The 22,641-nt window shown below is 34.1% G+C and overlaps 1 protein-coding gene and 1 long non-coding RNA gene across 2 annotated transcripts in view; both read right to left on the reverse strand.

Annotated features, from left to right (window-relative positions):
• LOC137398359 (uncharacterized) overlaps positions 1 to 22,641 on the reverse strand; it is a 143,961-nt gene that overhangs the window by 116,797 nt on the left and 4,523 nt on the right. The gene's annotated exons all lie outside the window — the stretch shown is intronic.
• Positions 10,879 to 11,642, reverse strand: LOC137399012 (uncharacterized). The gene is made up of 3 exons (XR_010979115.1): positions 11,563 to 11,642; positions 11,232 to 11,297; positions 10,879 to 10,938 (listed from the first exon to the last, which is right to left on the reverse strand). It is a non-coding gene; the product is annotated as an uncharacterized lncRNA (long non-coding RNA).

Genomic DNA, 22,641 nt, shown 5'->3' on the forward strand with positions numbered 1-22,641 from the left:
TTTAAGTTGGAGTCCATTGTGAATGTAGAGTCTACTATCTCAGCAAGGATATAGTAAACCATCCTGACTGTAATCATTGCAATTGCAGGCTCCCGTATCTCAACAGGAAGATTCCATTCAGAAAAAGGATGGATCTTCTTCTTCTTCAGTAAGAATTACATTATATTTGATTTTTAGTTTGAATGAATGATCTAATCTGATTGTATGTCTTACTTTTACTATATCTCACTAAAAATAATGTATGTTTTGATTGTAGACAGTTCATTCTCATTCGACAATGAAAGAAGAAGAAGAAAATTGGGATTGAATGAAATTCAATAGTCTTTTTTATATTATGTTTTAGCATTTTTATATACAAAACTTTTATTCAATAAAATATCCATTGATAGTAAGTTTAAATCCCTATGATATATCATCAAATAAACTATATAAAATTTAATCATAATATCATTTCCTTAACTCATTACTGTCTTGATATACAGAGTTTATAATCTTTGTTTTAATTTTCTCTCTGAATTCCTTCAGATTGCATGCTCCGTCAATTCTGAAAAGTTTTAATCCTGATGAAGACTTAGAGGCGATAGATAATTTCAGAATTTATGAAGTTTACAATCAAAATGAATATTCGTTCGCAGACACATCATTCTCATTCGGGATCGAAAAAAAGAAAATACATACAAGCTCCGACGATCTCGAAATCCATCCGCCACCGTCCGTCAACCTGTCGCCACCGAGCTCTCCGTCAATCCCCGAAACGGCACAGAAGAGCGACCTCTACCGGACGCCAACGAAATCCGATAATCCCAAATACAACCGCGAATCGTCTCGCGGCCCGACTCACCACTCGGCCACCGACACCACCACCGCGACGTCACCAACCAACTCACACCATTACTCGCACCACGAATCACACAGATCGCCATGACTCACACCATGACTCAACACCGCCTAGCTCCGCCCCCCAACTGTCAATCAAACAGATCCTGATGTGATGTCACTTCCTGCTCCCTAAGCTCCGCCTAGTGTGTGTAGATCTGCTCTCACTATACTACTCATGGTGTACGAACGATAAAAAAACCAACAATAGTGCAATCTAAGCAGATGTATCATATGTACTAAATATGCTGAATTGCACGGGTACTTTTATTGTGTGTCGTAATACATTTCTTGGACTATACTAATTGCAAAAGCTGCTAAAATGGTGCTCGCTAATAACTTGTCTAACAAATTGAAAGCGTTTCGTCGACGAATTCGGTGTGCATGCACAGCTCAGATAATTCTGTTATATTCGGCCGAATAATTATGTGAACTCTGTGAATTTCGTGAATTTGGTCAGATTGGGCAAACAATTTGTTACATGTGTCCATACCTTCAAGGTATAAACACACTAGGCGATATTTAGAGCGATATCGCGCTGCGTGGCGCTAATCTGCGCTGGAATTCACTCAGCGTGCTCATGCAGAGCGATAACGCTAGACTTTTCTCTACACAACTTTATCGCCCGTGAGGTGCATTTTGATTGGTTGTTTTCATTCCCCCATGATGCTTCGATTTTCGCGTACCATATTTCTTCCTTTGTTAACGACTGTCCGAGGTACGACTTTCTGAACACGCGCAAAATGAACATTGAACTTTTCATCGAGTTAATAAGAGAAAATCCTGTATTATATGATACAAAACACAAAAGCTACAAAGATTCACACATGAAAAATAATATTTGGGAAGTAATTGTGCTGAAAGTTGGTCATATTGAGAATGGTAAGTAATTATTGTTTATTATGTAAACGGCTCCGTTGTACTTAACTATACTAAGTACATCGGCTACATGACATATGTGGGATGAATTTAATCAAATAGTTTAAAGTAGCTTTCTTAACGGGATGTAACTAATAATTATTTGTTTTAGTAACAAAAGCAAAGCAACAATGGAAGTCGCTGCGTGATCAGTTTAGAAAATGCGTACTTGAAAAGAATAGAGCACAGCGGTCTGGCGCAGCTGCTTGCCCAGGTCCAAAATGGAAATGGTTTCCATTTCTGAAATGGCTTAAAGACCATGTTGATCGACCAAGGTTAGTTAATGGACACACGTTTGCAGTTAGTATAGACTAGAATCATAGACTTATAATCTGATTGCCAATATAAATGAACTAGTTGGATATCTGAACCATTACCTAAAATGAGTGAAGGAAATTTTGATCTACAGCAGCTGTTGTCAGCCTCGCGTGCATGCTCAGTAATTGTAATAAATTATTATGTGCTTGCAAATAGATGCACATGCATAAATTAACACCAAAAAAATTAATAAAATAAGCTTTGTCGTTTTAGCACTACGAGCACTATCAGTACATTAGAGGAAGTGGCTGCTGTGAGCATAGATGAGGAAGAATGCCCGTCTACAAACATCTCCTTACTTGCATCAGCCTCCCAAACATCCCAAGCTCCCTCATCGTCCAAGAGTAAGAAGAGGAAGTGTGCCGAAGTTGACTTTGGCCAGGAATTGCTTAAACGTTTTGATTCAATGGATCAAGAGGATAGACTTGACAGTTTTGGAGCAGAGGTGGCCAGAGACATTCGCTCCATTAAAGGAGAACTAGAACAGGAGCTAGTTATAAGAGAGATAAGGGACATAATATTCAGGGCTAAGTTTACCAGAAGTGCACATGCTGCCCACACTGAGGAGTTGAACGGATAGCTTTATATTATGATTTCATTTTTAATACACACTTAGTAAATATATATTGTTTGGTAATATAATAATAAATATATATTGCTTGATATTATAATAACAAATATAGTTTGCTTAATAATATAATAATAGTTTGCTTAATAATATAATAATATTTTGCTTAATAATATAGTGTATTTGCTTTTAAAATTGTTGTGACATTAAAATTGTACACAATAGACAACAACAGAGCTCATTGCGTTCTGCGTACATGGGCATCTTGCCATTCCACAGCCCCAAGTCCAGTGAAGTATGATTTAAGGTGGTTTCTGATGTCGGCGGCATCTTGACTGTAGCTGCGGTTTGTTTGTCTGCGGTTATGAGCAGGTGTCTCGCGTCGCCAGATACCTTCCACGATTTCTCCTCCAGGTGCTATGGAGTCGGCAAACCCTGGTGGGCTGTATGGGTTTATGTTTTGTTCTCTCATAACATTGTGGAGAACACAAGTTGCTAAGATAACTCTCTTGGCATTATCTGGTGACATGACAAGAGTATTGTCCCTCAAACATCTCCATCTAAAAAATTTCAAGTGAAGCAAATTGTAAACAGCGCATAATGAAAATGTCACATAGTGCCTAATATAATAATATTTTTGCACATGGTGTTTCAAGCAGTAAAGTAGATTGCAGATTTGTGTATTGAGAACACTAACCTAGAGGTCATTATGCCAAAAGCATTTTCAATGGTCCTCCGTGCCCTGCTTAGCCGATAGTTGTAAATCTTCTTGCCATGGCTGTCTACCACTCTCCCTGGGAATGGCCGCATTAACCATGGCTTAAGAGGGAATGCCTCATCTCCTACCATCACAAATGGTAATGGCTGAGAAGTTCCTGAAATAAATACAAAATCATCAAATGACTCCTATTGTACATATCACTCTGGGAAATTCAGGATGCCGATGAATATTAAGTGATATTTCAGCACTTTATGAAAATATTTAAAGGCAAGAAATTTGTGATTTGACAAATTTTTTAATTACCTGGCAAGTTTGTTGGGGACGGTATATTGAGCTGGCCAGACTCCATTGCAGCGTTTAATGAAGACTGGCCAAAGGTTCCCCCATCAGAAAATCGTCCGTGAGTGCCAACATCAACATACGTAAATCTGTACTTGGCATCGCACATTGCCATAAGTACATCACTAAAATAATTAAAAAGATATTTGCCCTGTGACAAGTAATGTGCTAGTTTACAAGCAGATTGCCAAGACCCAACACTTGGTTTCAAATGGCAACATGGTTATATTTTGTAACATATTTCACAGGTTGGCTCATCACTAATAAAAAAAATTGCTACTCTAAACAAGAAATGTGTGGAGAGAAGGTGAAGAGGAGGCGAAATAAGAAAAAACCATTCTAGAAATGCTTTACAAACATTTTGTTACCTAAAAGTCCTCTTGTAGTTGAAATACATTGAGCCGCTGTTACGTGGTGCCTGGATTTGACAATGCTTCCCGTCTACACTTCCCAAGCAATTGGGAAAATTCCATGTTTGCTCATATCTGTAATACAAATAGAATCAATTGTTGAGACATTATGTTACATGATGCATAAATTGATGTGAACAGCTAAAGTATTTGAGATAAAAATCAGTGTTTTCTCATACATGATAATTTAGCAGGTACAAAATAGCACTTTACTAAACAACGTTTTTTATTTAACTGAGAAAAAATGAACAATTATTTATAAGATCTATATTAATTACCCTTTGGCGATATCGAGCCAGGCATCCTCGGTAGATGGAGTTACCAGATAAGTATGACGCAAACGATCCCAAATAGAATCACAAGTGGTATAAATGATTTCTCTCGCTGTGGACAGCCCTACTCTAAAAAACATGGCTATCAATTTGATGCTGTCCCCGGTGGCTAAGTAGAGTAGAGTGAGTGTGAGTCGCAGTTCTGCTGATATAGCTTTTTTCAACTGGGTGTCCGATTTAACAATGTCTTCTTTAATAAATTATAATATGTGGTTGAAGCATTGGGGTGTGACACGGACAGCTTCTCGGTAAAGGTGCTCGTGGGAGTTGTTGCGTTGGTAAACTTCAAAAACACTGTTATAACCACCTTGCAACGCTCGATTAAGGTTAGGCATTTGAATCCAAAAACGTTTGTTCTTGTTTCTTTTGGTAATTCGCAATTTATGAATGTGAGATAGTCCTAGTAGCATCAAAAGTCGTTGACGACGTTGTTTTGTAAGCGCCATATTTACTTGTAACTATTGAGAACTCCGGAGTAACTGGTTATACAGAATTCTATTGGCTATTTGCGAGCACGCTCTATTTACTTATCGCTGGTGAATCGCTCCAGTGTGTTTATGCACACGCTAGCGATATTTCCGCCCTCTTCATGACGCTCGCGATAAAATCGCCTAGTGTGTTTATACCTTTAGACAGGTCTCACGCAGAATGCTGCAATATTAATCTGATTTATCTGAAGTTCTGTTGTTGATAGCGTTAGACAGGTCTCACAGGGTGCTGCTATATCAATCTGGTATATTTAAAGTTCTGTTTTTGACAACGTTAGACGGGTCTCGCAGAGTGCTGTGATATTAATCTGGTAGATCTAAAATGTTATTGCCACAAGTGCAATTTGTCATTATGATTGATTTGAGCTTTCACACTACCAAGATCTCTTCTGCAAAAATCAAGATGGTCTTGTTACTCCTTTGTTTCCTTCCTAGCTGATATTTCACTGAGTGATGGCGCCAGAGCTAGAACCCTGTTCTAGCCGGACGATGGTCGAGTTGGTATGATTAGTATTGATTTGCGTCATTTCCATAAATCTACATGTATAAGGTTTAAAGAAACACCAGTTTTTGCTTTACTAGAATCCCACTCTTGGTAGTACAGAGATGTAATCTAGCAAGAAAGAACAGGTCTACACATACTGTCATCTTTGGTCTGCTGCTGCGGCTAGCTTAAGACTAAATCTATCTTTTCCTGTTTTCGAGTGCAGCCATATCACACTTTCTGGGAAGTCTAGTCAGACTTTGATGGGTATTTTACTTCATTCTAACATAATGCCCAAATACACCCCAGTTTGGAGCTGGTAGTGCTAATTTAGTCTCCGGCATTACGACCCTTGAAGCAGGTTGTGTATTATCCGATAGCAGGTGCAAGTATCAGGTGCAAGTATCAGGTGCGATGGGTAAAGTTAATATACAGTAGACCCTTCTACAATGTAGACAATCTATTCCAGGAAACTTTACCTTATAGGATTATTTGTAGTGGTAATGAATTGTCAAGGCCATTTACTATGAGTGTAGTTGGTGAGTACAGTGACTATCTGTTAGTTATGTACACCCAGTCAACAGTTACCTGTATCAGCTCATATTTATTTGATTGTTTTGTTTCTTACTGGTTTATGATTTTCTACATTCACTCTATGCAGATGTTAGACCTTTCAACTTTCCTAAACTCCTCTCTCACGCTCCGGAGTGGAAACGCTTGCCAGGCGTGGACTCACTGCGACATTGGGAAACCAAAACAGCCATAGGTCGTGCAGAGATGTCTATGTGCTATTTATTGTATATCACATCCGCTATTGTAATTGCCGGTTTGTTCTATTTTGTTGTCATCAAGAGAAGACTTCGACTGCGTTCCAGAAAGTTTCCCCCACGAGCGGAGTCAAACCTTGACTATAATAAACCAATTTACTAACCAAATAGAAAGCTATGTCACCAAATTATTTATTTTTTTCTTCCAAATTTTGTGCTAGCATACATGCCATCTTCTTGTATGTAGAGCTTTTCTACTGGTCCTTTTTTTAGCCAATGAAGTTTCTGCTGATCTGTTATAAGTTTTTACAATAGCTTTGCCAGGAAATATATATGTACCGATATTCTTAATATTAGCAATAAATCACTGTAATTGATTGAGTAAATAATGACAGCTATAGTACTATTAGTACTTGCTGAAGTTGCTGTAGTACTATGGGTAAGGAATCAATGAATAGTTCCGACTTACTATAGCTGTACTAGGAGTAGTGGTTAATGTAGAGGGAGCCGCAGTTCTACCATGAATAAAAAAGATACATTGTAGAAACATCAGTATTTTGTGTCAGATGTAAATCTATTAAAGACTTAGAATGGGCCAGTGTGAGGCTCATGCTGCACGATGTTGCTTGATAAGTTAGAGGTAATATCATGAAACTGGGTGACAAATCATTACAACTGGAAGATTCCAAATGACTGCTACCAAAATCAATAAGATTGTAGCGGTTCTATCAAACGCATTTGATGCTCTGGAGCCGTTCAATAATACAGTAGATGCTCCAATAACGTAAATAATCAGTTCCAGGAACGTTTACGTTGCAGAGAATTTATGTTATAAGAACAGTAAAGTACATGTAAATTGTGTAATCCTTTCCAATATCTTTCCAAACTCACCCCTTTAGCCATGCAAAAAGGTAAAACTTTACCTAACTCTTTTAATTTCTAGGCTGTACTGTAACTGCAGAATAAATGCTTACCATCAACAACTTTCAATGATCAATCTTAGTAGTTTTAGAGACCATGATTGCGGTAAATTTACAACAAGTTGATAAGGACTGCACATTTTCGACGTTCACTAACCACGATTTGTTTATTTTTCTAAACAACAAAGTCTATTCTGCAAAGAAAAGCTAATAACAAATATTTTGTACGTCTACAATAAGGATACTTTTTACTATAAAAAGCAGTTCTACCTGTTTGTTTATTTATTACTATCCAGGAGTCAAGGTTAAGACAAACATAGTTTTCGACGATATTCCAACTCATGACATTAGGACTGGTAGACCAAAGCTAAAGCACCTGCACCAACCGATCACCTTTGTGTTTATGAACAATTGCGCAGCTATCTTATTCGCCTTTTTGTCAACACATTTAATGATCTATTACAACAAACTATAATGACGTAAAAGTTATATACATATAATAGATATCCCGATAAGCTCATGGCATCTTTTTTTCCTTAAGTGCAGCAAAAGAAACCAACATTTAAATTGATTTCGAAAATTCGCCGACTTGACACTTTACGTTACATGGAATTTTTTACGTAGTAAGAAGCAAAAACTTTACATAAAATGTTTACCTTATCCGAACTTTATGCTATAGGAACTATACGCTATAGGAGCCTCTACCGTACTTAGATCTAGACACATTTTGATCTTTGGAGTTGTTGGCACTTTTTGTTTTAAAAGACAACTCCAAATAAACTCTCTATGCTTTTCAACTTTGAACTATGGTACCTACTACCTATTGAGCATTGCTTGGTCAGCTCATAACTGTCACAACAAGAAATAATGACTAATTACTACATAGAGGCCAAAAGAGTATAATCAAAGTTGTATTAACCAAAATATAGTCTTTTTCACCTCCAATTAATATGATAAAAAAAATCAACTAGTCTAAGGTGAACTAAACTCAGTATAAAACAAACTAACAGCAGTAGTAGTATATAAATAGCTTCCATACCAACTGTTTAGTAATGTTTTATGCACAGTCCGTGGTACAGAATAACATGAATACAAGGGTCATGACCTTTCCACCTCTACATCAAATAGATTTGATATTACTGAGCTAGCTTCCCAGTGAAATTATCAAATATATACACAGCTGACTAATACTCAGTAATATATTTCTACATTGTGTTCTCATGTGTTCTATTGGGGTACTTCCACTGGCATTAATATTACGTGCAACCTAAGGGAAGGTTATTATATTTTACAACAAAGAGAAAACCTCAACTTCCTAGTATTTTATGTAATCCATATAAATAGTGAGTAACTCCATATTGGCCCTTAATACCCTGTTCTACAAGTTGTCACTTTGTGTCACAAAATGTATTAAGGTACATGTACATTAAAACATTTAATGTAAATACATGTAGAACCCATATCTAGTTTAAGTATACGAGTGATTCATAGCGCTACACATGTATTAGCTCTACCTTTTAGTAGTTACACTTTATACATTTTATATTTCAACTGACTGAGCAATAAAACTATCAATAGAAACACCTGTACACTCTATGAATATTCAAATTCCATCTATGCCTTTAATGTCTCTGTTCTTTTTGTAACCAACTCACGTTTTTTTACAGATTTTCTATATTGCTAGATTTATTCTGTCAACTGCCTACTACTCTCAAAGATCTCTGTGAGTATTTCTTGATCTCTATAAGTAATTTGACTATCTAACACAGTAAACTTCTTAACTAAACAGGTGCCTTGTAATATGAGAGTCTGGTAGGCGTCATATCTCTGATAAAATTGATACCAAGCATTGTAAAAGATATTTAATCACCAACTCAAACAACTCCCTTTCTGGCATTTAGCTCTAATGTATACAATTTATGTCATTGATAAGCTTATCAGATATCTGCCCAACATGCCGGCTCTTGCTATGAGGCAATGGGAAAAACATAGTTTTGTCTCCATCAATTATGGAAATACAGCTATATGATGACACGACACGTGCCTTATCTGACTTAAATAGCAAAGCATTCCAAATTTTTATTACTCATTTTAAGATAAGAATATGATGACTGCTGCCATAAAGCAATGGGCAGAATATATTTTATCTCAAGGATTTATTTCAACTCCTCTTCCTTGTCATGTGGTGGCAGGTGCTACTTTGAATCTGTATAATAAAAAGTTCAGTTTTTATGATTCATTCCACGATAAGAATAATATAACAGTAGTATAGTGAGAGCAGATCTACACACACTAGGCGGAGCTTAGGGAGCAGGAAGTGACATCACATCAGGATCTGTTTGACTGACAGTTGGGGGGCGGAGCTAGGCGGTGTTGAGTCATGGTGTGAGTCATGGCGAGCTGTGTGATTCGTGGTGCGAGTAATGGTGTGAGTTGGTTCGTGACGTCGCGGGGTGGTGTCGGTGGCCGAGTGGTGAGTCGGGCCACGAGACGATTCGCGGTTGTATTTGGGATTATCGGATTTCGTTGGCGTCCGGTAGAGGTCGCTCTTCCGTGCCGTTTCGGGGATTGACGGAGAGCTCGGTGGCGACGGGTTGACGGTGGTGGCGGATGGATTTCGAGATCGTCGGAGCTTGCATGTATTTTCTTTTTTCCGATCCCGAATGAGAATGATGTGTCTGCGAACGAATATTCATTTTGATTGTAAACCTCATAAATTCTGAAATTATCCATCGCTGTTATGGTTCCACTACTTTTTTAAAGATAATGTATAAATTGATGAAGTATTATTAGTTAGTGCTGATTGTTACTGGAGCTTCTGAGGAGTCAACTTCCAATAGTATGAATATTGACATTATTTCTGAAAGAACTTCCCAATTGAATATGAAACAAAGAGAGTATAGAAGACCAACCAAGTCTAGATTGAACAGAACTACGTCATTACGAAGATCATCAAAAAATAGTTCGGTAGTAAAGCGGTTATTCGAATCCAAGGAAAATTATATGGAAGGAGATGAGAAAATCACGTCACCTATTGCAACAGTTTTTAAAACCGAGGAAATGCAAGAACCATGGAAATGGATTGATCTAAAAGTTTTGGATATTCCAGCTTCGTTAGAAGTAATACAAGCAAATAAGTCTGAAGAAAATGACAATTGTGAGATTGCGTTGCAATTCTTCGTTGAACGTAAGGGAGAGCGTGTGGTATTATGTTCGATCATCGATCCTCAAAAGTATAACATTCCCTCATCATTTCAATGGTTGACACCAGCTCTCATGATATTGGATCGAAGTGAGATTTACATGAACTCTAAGTCTTCATCAGGATTAAAACTTTTCAGAATTGACGGAGCATGCAATCTGAAGGAATTCAGAGAGAAATTAAAACAAAGATTATAAACTCTGTATATCAAGACAGTAATGAGTTAAGGAAATGATATTATGATTAAATTTTATATAGTTTATTTGATGATATATCATAGGGATTTAAACTTACTATCAATGGATATGTTATTGAATAAAAGTTTTGTATATAAAAATGCTAAAACATAATATAAAAAAGACTATTGAATTTCATTCAATCCCAATTTTCTTCTTCTTCTTTCATTGTCGAATGAGAATGAACTGTCTACAATCAAAACATACATTATTTTTTAGTGATATATAGTAAAAGTAAGACATACAATCAGATTAGATCATTCATTCAAACTAAAAATCAAATATAATGTAATACTTACTGAAGAAGAAGAAGATCCATCCTTTTTCTGAATGGAATCTTCCTGTTGAGATACGGGAGCCTGCAATTGCAATGATTACAGTCAGGATGGTTTACTATAACCTTGCTGAGATAGTAGACTCTACATTCACAATGGACTCCAACTTAAATTGTAAATTTCAATTGCATTAGTCATCGAATCATAGAATGATATGCAAGATGTAATGCAGACAGAATAGGATATGCAATCAGCTAGAGTAGGACATACAGACAATAAGAAAAACAAATATGTTACATCACATAGTCAGACTAGGACACACAGACAGAGGAGGATATTCAGTTATAATACAGAAATAAATATAATGTACTACTTACTGAAGATTCAAATTCATAAAGCCTTCTCCGAAAAGGACTATATTTAGTTCGGTGATGCCCAGGATCCTACAATTGCATTGATTATAGTCAGAGTAGAACATGCAGACAAATTAAAACACAGTCAGGTCTTACTTTGAATTTCAATTCCAACTCCTTTTGTTTTAAAGTGGAGTTATACAAAATATTAATTACTGTTTTCACAGATTGATACTCATTTTAACATTCTTACATACCAATTGGAGTGAATTTTGTCGAATGTATTTGATCTTTAGTTACATGTTTTATCATTATACAACAATATTAGACGAAATAAATATAATGTAATACTTACTTTTAAAGTCAATGTAACATCGAAGTTACGAAAGAACTCCTCTCTTTGCTGCTGCATGACCAATGATTTCTACAATAATTTCCAAAATTACTTCGTATAATTTAATTGTTTCATTTAAGCAAACCCTCTAATTCGAAATATATTTAATATGTAGTTTATATTCTCAAGTTTCCTTTAATCAAAAATATAATTTAGTAAAATATTATAATGTAGTCCTTACTTTCTTTTGAAGCTTGATCTTGAATCGAAAAGCCTTCTGTTTTTCAGGATCTACCTCTCTACCCCAAGGGCAGTAGCCCCATATCTCAACACACGTGTCGATGCATTTTGTCTGAGTTAGGAGTCTATCCACGTTTTTCTCTCGAGCACACATTGTAAACTATTATAAATAAAATGAGATGAAAAACTTATTCTTTCTCGTTGCTTATATAGTAAGCAGAATCAATATTATGGTTGATTAAACTTGTGTAATTTATGATCACGAAATTGTAAAATCAGCTAAACAGATTTCGCGAAATTCAATTTCGCGAAGGTTGACTATATAATATATATAATATGTAGTTTCGCGAAATCAATTTTCGCGAAATTCACTTTCGCGAAATTCAATTTCGCGAAAGTTGACTATATAATATATAATGTGTAATTTCGCGAAAGTTGACTATATAATATATATAATGTGTAATTTCTCGAAATTCACTTTCGCGAAATTCAATTTCGCCAAATTGGATTTCGCGAAATTGGATTTCGCGAAATTACACATTATATATATTATATAGTCAACTTTCGTTGACTATATAATATATATATAATATGTAATTTCGGGAAATCCATTTTCGCGAAATTCACTTTCGCGAAATACAATTTCGCGAAAGTTGACTAAATAATATATATAATGTGTAATTTCGCGAAAGTTGACTATATAATATATATAATGTGTAATTTCGCGAAATTCACTTTCGCAAAATTCAATTTCGCGAAATTGGATTTCGCGAAATTACACATTATATATATTATATAGTCAACTTTCGTTGACTATATAATATATATAATGTGTAATTTCGCGAAAGTTGACTATATAATATATATAATGTGTAATTTCGCGAAATTCACTTTCGCAAAATTCAATTTCGCGAAATTGGATTTCGCGAAATTACACATTATATATATTATATAGTCAACTTTCGCGAAATTGAATTTCGCGAAATTCCACATTATATATATTATATAGTCAACTTTCGTTGACTACATAATATATATAATGTGTAATTTCGCGGAAGTTGACTATATAATATATATAATGTGTAATTTCGCGAAATTCAATTTCGCGAAATTACACATTATATATATTATATAGTCAACTTTCGTGAAATTGGATTTCGCGAAATTACATATTATATATATTATATAGTCAACTTTCGTGAAATTGAATTTCGCGAAATTCCACAATATATATATTATATAGTCAACTTTCGTTGACTATATAATATATATAATGTGTAATTTCGCGAAAGTTGACTATATAATATATATAATGTAGTACTTTCGCGAAATTCAAGTTCGCGAAAGTTGACTATGTAATGTATAATATGTAATTTTCGCGAAATCCAATTTCGCGAAATTCACTTCGCGAAATTCGATTTCACGAAACTTGACTATATAATATATAATGTGTAATTTCGCGAATTCCAATTTCGCGAAATTCACTTTCGCGTTGATGTACAAGTGAGCCGTGATTTATAAATGTATATATAATAATAAAATGTGAGTAAGATAAAAGCTACAGAAGATACAATAAACAACGCTAGGATTGTGCTAGTCTATGTTAATATACAAGTGAGCAGTGATTATAATTGTATATAATAATAAAATGTGAGTAAGATAAAAGCTAGGGTTGTGCTAGTCCATGTTAATGTACAAGTGAGCAGTGATTATAAATGTATATATAATAATAAAATGTGAGTAAGATAAAAAGCTACTGAAGATAGAATAAACAAAGCTAGGATTGTGCTAGTCCATGTTAATATACAAGTGAGCAGTGATTATAAATGTATATATAATAATGAAATGTGAGTAAGATAAAAGTTACTGAAGATACAATAAACAGAGCTAGGATTGAGCTAGTCTATGTTAATATACAAGTGAGCAGCGAATATAAATGAATATATAATAATAAAACGTGAGTAAGATAAAAAGCTACTGAAGATACAATAAACAAAGCTAGGATTGTGCTAGTCCATGTTGATATACAAGGGAGCAGTGATTATAAATGTATATATAATATTAAAATGTGAGTAAGATAAAAACTACTAAAGATACAATAAGCAAAACTAGGATTGTGCTAGGCCATGTTGATATACAAGTGAGCAATGATTATAAATGTATATATAATAATAAAATGTGAGTAAGATAGAAGCTAGGGTTGTGCTAGTCCATGTTAATATACAAGTGAGCAGTGATTATAAATATATATATAATATTAAAATGTGAGTAAGATAAAAGTTACTGAAGATACAATAAACAAAGCTAGGATTGAGCTAGTCTATGTTAATATACAAGTGAGCAGCGAATTTAAATGAATATATAATAATAAAACGTGAGTAAGATAAAAAGCTACTGAAGATACAATAAACAAAGCTAGGATTGTGCTAGGCCGTGTTAATATACAAGTGAGCAGTGATTATAAATGTATATATAATATTAAAATGTGAGTAAGATAAAAACTACTAAAGATACAATAAGCAAAACTAGGATTGTGCTAGACCATGTTGATATACAAGTGAGCAATGATTATAAATGTATATATAATAATAAAATGTGAGTAAGATAAAAGCTAGGATTGTGCTAGGTCGTGTTAATATACAAGTGAGCAGTGATTATAAATGTATATATAATATTAAAATGTGAGTAAGATAAAAGTTACTGAAGATACAATAAACAAAGCTAGGATTGAGCTAGTCTATGTTAATATACAAGTGAGCAGAAAATTTAAATGAATATATAATAATAAAACGTGAGTAAGATAAAAACTACTAAAGATACAATAAGCAAAACTAGGATTGTGCTAGGCCATGTTGATATACAAGTGAGCAATGATTATAAATGTATATATAATAATAAAATGTGAGTAAGATAAAAGCTAGGGTTGTGCTAGTCCATGTTAATATACAAGTGAGCAGTGATTATAAATGTATATATAATAATAAAATGTGAGTAAGATAAAAGTTACTGAAGATACAATAAACAGAGCTAGGATTGTGCTAGTCTATGTTAATATACAAGTGAGCAGCGAATGTAAATGAATATATAATAATAAAACGTGAGTAAGATAAAAGATACTGAAGATACAATAAACAAAGCTAGGATTGTGCTAGACCCTGTTGATGTACAAGTGAGCAATGATTATAAATGTATATATAATAAAATGTGAGTAAGATAAAAGCTACTGAAGATACAATAAGCAAAGTTAGGATTGTGCTAGGCCATGCTGATATACAAGTGAGCAATGATTATAAATGTATATATAATAATAAAATGTGAGTAAGATAAAAGCTACTGAAGATACAAACAAAGCTAGGATTGTACTAGTCCATGATGATATACAAGGGAGCAGTGATTATAAATATATATAATAATAAAATGTGAGTAAGATAAAAGCTACTGAAGATACAATAAACAAAAAACTAGGATTGTACTAGTCAATGTTGGTGTACAAGTGAGCAATGATTGTAAATGTATATATAATAATAAAATGTGAGTAAGATAAAAGCTACTGAAGATACAATAGACAAAGCTAGGACTGTGCTAGTCCATGTTAATATACAAGTGAGCAGTGATTATAAATATATATAATAATAAAATGTATTATTATATATACTCACAATACTTACTCTCATTTGATTATTATATATATATTTATAATCACTGCTCACTTGTATATTAACATGGACTAGCACAGTCCTAGCTTTGTTTATTGTATCTTCAGTAGCTTTTATCTTACTCACATTTTATTATTATATATACATTTATAATCATTGCCTACTTGTACATCAACATAGACTAGTACAATCCTGCTTTGATTATTGTATCTTCAGTAGCTTTTATCTTACTCACGATTTATTATATATATATATATATATATTTATAATCACTGCTCCCTTGTATATCAACATGGACTAGCACAATCCTAGCTTTGTTTATTGTATCACCAGTAGCTTTTATCTTACTCACATTTTATTATTATATATACATTTATAATCACTGCTCACTTGTATATTAACTCTTTTGCTACCACGTTAATTGTTGACCAAACGATTATTCTGCCCAAGTTAATTCAAACGGATTTTCTAAAGAAATCCGATATACCGTTAGTATTTACGCAATATCTCAAAAAATGAAAACATATATCATTTTACTTTTAAATGTATCTTATTCAGAACAAAATTCTCCACAAGATAGGTGTAAAATTGTTTAGCAACTCTTACTCTCACAAAATTCCTGACGCTTTTCTTTGCGTTGAACAAACTCGGTGTGTTTCTTATTGTCATGACGATAACGGTCTGGTTTTACCGTTTTTTGAAAAAATAATTAGAAATGGAATTGTTGAACCAAAAATTTAGTTGCACGTCATTGGCAACAAGGTTGTTTCATTGGAAACAAAATTTGATTGGCCTAGCTGATGTGTGGGATTTGTAATTAAAAGAAAAAGTGAAACCCTATTGATGAGTCGATACACCGTCTGATTGTCTGTATTTATATTACCGCGAATTGATGGAAATGTTCAACAAAAAAAACAAAAAATTTTTTATTTTTTTTTAATTTTTATTGGTTACACCTGATTGGCAAAAAGGTTGTTTTATTGGAAACAATTCTTTCAACAACATGTGGAGATTACTGTCTTCTCTTTGCAATATTTTGGAGCAGAGGATGTTCAATAGAAGATTTTCTAACAGTTATGCTAAAAATTTCTGAAACAGATACGCGAGATCATGTAGTTCGAAAAACTATACTAGATAGATACGATTGGAATGAAAAAAGAAATTAGTAAAAGTCTTAATAACGAAGAAAATGAAGGTGTTGACAATGTACATATTCAAGGAACTTCCCAAATTGTTAAATTACTAGAAGATCTGACATAAATTTTTTTTTCTTCTATATTTTACAATTGAATATACATATATACTTTATATCGAAATAAAGTTGGTAACAAATACAACCGAATATTATTTACTTTTTGATATAAGTTTTATATATTGATATACTCACACTGAGTTGGAGCTATCCTCAAAATAATCCACATATTAATCCATGTATGCCCCTTTACTAGTTCATCATCTTCATCTATTTACTGGTCGAGAGACTGTTATGGAATGGTTAAGCCAAACCAAACAGGAGAATTCTATAGGTAAACCTAGGAAAACAATCAGGTCGAATGCCAAGGCGCTTGTCCACACAACAGCCCCTGAAAACAGCGACACTCAACGAACTTAATCGCGAGTAGCCGGCTAACAGAATTCTAGCTGAAGCATACAAGCCTTATGGTATCAACCCTCGATCGACCCAAATTCTCAAATATAAGTAGGCATCAAGAGATGGTTAATGAGGCAGAATATTCCATCAGATTATGCAACCCTTATATAGTGAATTGAAGAATGATGGGTGTGTCCAAAGGAATTAATGAAGCGAAAATAGAAAACAGATTTTCGCGAAATTGAATTTCGCGAAATTACACATTATATATATTATATAGTCAACTTTCGCGAAAGTGAATTTCGTGAAATTCAATTTCGCGAAATTACACATTATATATATTATATAGTCAACTTTCGCGAAAGTGAATTTCGCGAAATTCAATTTCGCGAAATTACACATATATATTATATAGTCTACTTTCGCGAAATTGAATCTCGCGAAATTACACATTATATATTATATAGTCAACTTTCGCGAAATTGAATTTCGCGAAAGTGAATTTCGCAAAATTACACATTATATATATTATATAGTCAATTTTCGCGAAATTGAATTTCGCGAAATTGAATTTCGCGAAATTGAATTTCGCGAAAACTGTTTATATATATCATTAGATCACAAAATTATTGAACCGCGACAACACTTCTACTTGTTATAAAACCTTCGAGCGAATATGCCTTTTCAATTCAGTTCATAACTTCACAATGAGTACCAGAGACAACAGAAAAAGGAAATTTGAAGAACGATTACAATGTGTAGATAAATGTGTGAAGCGATGGGGTTACTGCTCTCATGGAATGGAAATAAGCGATCGGAAGCGAAAAGCTTGTCGATTTCTCTTACGTGAAAAGTTCTATCAAGATCTCAACGAAAGATTACGGTTTACAGTAAGTACTACAAATTCAATCTAGATGTTATGTAGGAATGATAAAATGAATCTTCTCTTCTGAGTAGTAACTATGTGTTCTAGGCTGATTGTATTCATTGCAATTGCAAACTCCAATATCTTAGCAAAGTGTATGTTATATCCCTACTCAGATTAAAACAGATTATTTTAACTGAATATCCTCCTCTGTCTGTGTGTCCTAGTCTGACTATGTGATGTAACATATTTGTTTTTCTTAGTGTCTGTATGTCCTACTCTAGCTGATTGCATATCCTAATCTGTCTGCATTACATCTTGCATATCATTCTATGATTCGATGACTAATGCAATTGAAATTTACAATTTAAGTTGGAGTCCATTGTGAATGTAGAGTCTACTATCTCAGCAAGGTTATAGTAAACCATCCTGACTGTAATCATTGCAATTGCAGGCTCCCGTATCTCAACAGGAAGATTCCATTCAGAAAAAGGATGGATCTTCTTCTTCTTCAGTAAGTATTACATTATATTTGATTTTTAGTTTGAATGAGTGATCTAATCTGATTGTATGTCTTACTTTTACTATATCTCACTAAAAATAATGTATGTTTTGATTGTAGACAGTTCATTCTCATTCGACAATGAAAGAAGAAGAAGAAAATTGGGATTGAATGAAATTCAATAGTCTTTTTTATATTATGTTTTAGCATTTTTATATACAAAACTTTTATTCAATAACATATCCATTGATAGTAAGTTTAAATCCCTATGATATATCATCAAATAAACTATATAAAATTTAATCATAATATCATTTCCTTAACTCATTACTGTCTTGATATACAGAGTTTATAATCTTTGTTTTAATTTCTCTCTGAATTCCTTCAGATTGCATGCTCCGTCAATTCTGAAAAGTTTTAATCCTGATGAAGACTTAGAGGCGATGGATAATTTCAGAATTTATGAAGTTTACAATCAAAATGAATATTCGTTCGCAGACACATCATTCTCATTCGGGATCGGAAAAAAGAAAATACATACAAGCTCCGACGATCTCGAAATCCATCCGCCACCGTCCGTCAACCCGTCGCCACCTAGCTCTCCGTCAATCCCCGAAACGGCACGGAAGAGCGACCTCTACCGGACGCCAACGAAATCCGATAATCCCAAATACAACCGCGAATCGTCTCGCGGCCCGACTCACCACTCGGCCACCGACACCACCACCGCGACGTCACGAACCAACTCACACCATTACTTGCACCACGAATCACACAGCTCGCCATGACTCACACCATGACTCAACACCGCCTAGCTCCGCCCCCTCAACTGTCAATCAAACAGATCCTGATGTGATGTCACTTCCTGCTCCCTAAGCTCCGCCTAGTGTGTGTAGATCTGCTCTCACTATACTACTTATAACTGTTTGAGAACCATTGAAACAGGGAAGTAATGTCAGGAGTCCTGATAAGCTAGCAGCATAGTAACAAACTTACACTTCAAATACTTATCAAAAGTGCTGATGAGTTACATAAAATACTAAACAGTAAGGCTCAGAGAACAGATATTAACATGACTCTTAGCTTTATAACAATACATTCCCTCTCTTTAAGATTTATCTCCTCGCACTTATTACTTCTATTGTTAGAAAGTTAATCTTTATGTTCATATTGTTCATATATTCAAACAGTTCATATTCATGGTCCCAATAAAGCACGGTTTTATCATAGCATCGGTTTTAAGCATGGAGCTCAAAAAGCACGGTTTTATCACAAGCTAACGTTGTTATTTCACTTTTTTGAGCTCATTTTTAAATATGCAATGTTTAATAGCTTATCTACCTTTCAGAAAAGACTGAAAATATTTTTAAGGCTGAATTTAAATAACAATAGATTTTAAAACACCCATCTCTATTATTAAACTGCTATAAAAACAACCTTCATTCCTCTGAAAGTCAGTAATCCGATCTTTATTTTGAGAACAAAATCAGAATCAGCGTGTCTGATTTGCCTAGTAACTACGATAAAAGTTGTATTTGACAGTTACATATAGTTATATACCATCCAATACATTTTTGTGATATCAATAGTGGATCTTAGCTTTAGCTTTCGACATGTTTTGTAATAACTGTGGAGACACATGCAGGTTTTTTCAAAAAGTGAACTATGTGTTCATATTAGAGTATTAAGTTGAGTTTGAATCAGTGAAGCAAGACGTTCAGAATAAACATAGATTGAAATATCTTTCATTGATCAATTCTAAATCACTACAATAAAGAATGTTGGTACCCATATTTGCATTTTAGACTGCAAAGGTATCACAACTCCAGCAGACTCAACTGATTCTCTGCATCACAAGTCAGCCATACATGTGTAGCTATTAAACTGAATTCTCTAGCTGACAGGGTAAACTTTGTAACTAAGCAGGTGTTTAGTCATGTGAGAGTCTGGCTGGCATCACATTTGTTATAACACTACTATTAACATTCAGCTTGTCAAATATTTTATCACATTGTAAACAACTACCATTTGACCTTTAAGCTCCTTATGTATACAATTTATATAAAAGTTTATCTTATCAGAGTTCCACAACACCCAAAATGCTGTCTGTTATCACGAAACTCTGGAAACAACTCACCTGGTATTTGAGCTCCTACGTATACAAGCTAAATACCGTAAAACCTTTGTTTGAGCGCCATGACGCTCTATTTTTAAACCTTTACCTTAGAGTAGTTCCTTTATTAGAGGTGACATTCAAATAAAGAGTAGTGCTGTATTTTCAAACAGCTTGTCAAGATGTTGAGAAGGTAAGTTTAATCCCTTTACTGGTGAAACAAATGTCGCCCATATTTCGCACTTTTCTTCAGGCAGTGGAAGAACATTAACCCTTTTGGATGCAATAAGTTTTCTAACTTGCCTCCAACATGTAGTAGATATCTAAATAAATATGCATTAAGGAAGTTGATAAATGTGTCTATCAGCTGATATCTATTGCTTGCAATTAACCTACAATGATCTTATAGCCTGCTTTGCAATTTATTGGAGCTTTAAAATTCTTCATTTATTTTTAAAGTTGAAGACATATTTTTAGTTCATAACTATATTTAAAAAGATTGAATGAAAGCATTTGACACTCATTGATATGTTTGCCACAGTTTGCAGCCAGAACTGGCAAATTAAGTGCAGCAGAAGTTGTGAGCGTTGATTTGTGATAAGCCAAGTTAAATAACGCAAGGACGCTATCAAATAATATTTTTTTCAGACTTTAGCTAAATCTTTCTACATGTCTAGATTTCTTTTTGTCAACTGCTCAGTATTCTCAAAAGGTTTCTGTAGATCTCTGTAAATATTTCTAAATCTCTAAAAGTAATATGTTTATTTAACATAGTAAACTTTGCAACTACACATGTGCCTAGTCATGGGCGAGTCTGGTAGGCAGCATCTCCCTGATAAAACTAATGCTAAGCATTGCGACAGATATTTAGTCACCAACTCAAACAACACACCTCTTGGCATTTAGCTCTAATGTATACAATTTATGTCAATGATTAGCTTATCAGAGATCTGCCGGTGGTTACCATGAGGCAATGGGAAAAAAATATTCTTATCTCTATCACTTATGAAAATACAACTATATGGTGACAAGTGCATTACTTTGCCCACACTGTAAGGTATTCCACATTTTTCTTGTACATATTTACTATTCATTGTTACTATATTTCTTATATGATGACTGCTGCCATGAAACAATGGGAAGAATATATTTTATCTCAAGTATTTAGCCTATTTTAACACCTCTTCTTTGTCATGTGGTAGCACGGTCTACTCCGAATCCGTGTAACAAAGAAGTCAATTTTATGGTTCATATCATGATGAGTATAATACAACTATTTGAGAACTATTGAAACAGTGAAGTAATGTCAGGAGTTCTGGTGAGTTGTCATCATATTAACTAACTTACACTTCAAATACTTATGAAAAATCCTGATGATTTACACAATAATATTTACCAGTAAGGTTCTGAGACCATATAGTACCATGACCAATAGCTTTTATATGATGTAATATAATCTCTTTCTTAGGATTTGTCTCTTTCCACTTAGAGCGTCTATTGTCAAAGAGTTAATCTTTATGGCATACATATATGTTTCAACTTTACAGTTACAAATCACCTTCTTAAACAAAATTTCTTGACTACCATTTAATATTTGTTGCAATATCAAAAGGAGATCTTTTTAGTTTTTGAAATGTCCAGTTATGAATTCGAAGACACCACGAGGACTTGGCAGAAAGGTACTATTTGTTTATGTTCAAGTATTTAGTTACTTTTTTTATCAGTGAGGCAGGAAGTTTGAATGAACATATATTGACATATGTTTCATGGATCAATTCTAAATAAATACAATTAGGAATGTTGGCACCCATGTTCAGCTTTATACTGCAAAAGTGTTTAAATTGCAAATATGAAAGTGGACTTCACATTGATGACAAAAAGGTTGACCTTCCAAACCACTCTCTGCTGGGTATACTTTGTTGTAAATATGGTCCAGGAGTCTCTAAGTGTATTACTCGACTCAAAAACAATGAAATCAGTCTCTGCAGATATTCTTGCTCTGAAACAGCCAACGCTGAGTTGCCTATTGCCATCTTAGCCAAGAAGAAATGTGGGGTTCATGCTAATAGGCACACTGTTTCTACTAAAAGGACTAGTAATCTACTTAGACAAAAGGCTAAAAGTCAGTACAAA

The sequence above is a fragment of the Watersipora subatra genome, chromosome 6 (assembly GCF_963576615.1).
Source record: "Watersipora subatra chromosome 6, tzWatSuba1.1, whole genome shotgun sequence".
In the NCBI taxonomy this organism is placed as follows: domain Eukaryota; kingdom Metazoa; phylum Bryozoa; class Gymnolaemata; order Cheilostomatida; family Watersiporidae; genus Watersipora; species Watersipora subatra.